We start from the raw sequence: 709 nt of genomic DNA on the forward strand, positions 1-709 counted from the left end.
GAAAAAAGGGCTCAGCTGAGTATGAGCAGAATGTGGGCATCGGCAAGACAACTCTTACTGCATTACTACAAGGAAGGCCTACATACACACACACAAACACTGATCACTATGCCATGAGTTCCAAATTAAGTCAAACAAGAGGGGAAAACACTGGAAAGCCAAAAAAGAAAAAAAAGAGAGAGAGAGAGAGAAAGGAAAGAAAGAAAAGAAAAAAAGAAAGAGAAAAAGAGAGAAAGAAAGAGAGAAAGAAGAAAGAAAGAAAGAAAGAAAGAAAGAAAGAAAGAAAGAAAGAAAGAAAGAAAGAAAGAAAGAAAGAAGAAAGAAAGAAAGAAAGAAAGAAGGAAGAAGAAAGAAAGCAACCTCGTAGCAAGAGTCATCCCTACTCAGCTCCACTCATCTGCCGGATCCCAGGTATTGGTCACCGTGATTTGGTTTTGAGGCATTAGGAATCAGTCTCCTCTCACCACTGCAATGATTGGCCAAGGAGCAGTACCTTCCTGCCATGGTACGGCTGGAGGGTGAGCCTGAAGCTCATGGCCAAGAACCAAGTGTGTATGTATCAGCGCACTCAGGGGTAAAGACACTGGTTTCAACCAAGCTGCTACTGACTGAAAAGCAGAATGGAAGCACCACCTCAGAGGCAACTTCCATTTAGCTTAGACACACACACACACACACACACACACACACACACACACACACACACACA

Source organism: Psammomys obesus, unplaced genomic scaffold (genome assembly GCF_907164565.1).
Source record: "Psammomys obesus unplaced genomic scaffold, mPsaObe1.curated_primary_1811, whole genome shotgun sequence".
NCBI lineage: Eukaryota > Metazoa > Chordata > Mammalia > Rodentia > Muridae > Psammomys > Psammomys obesus.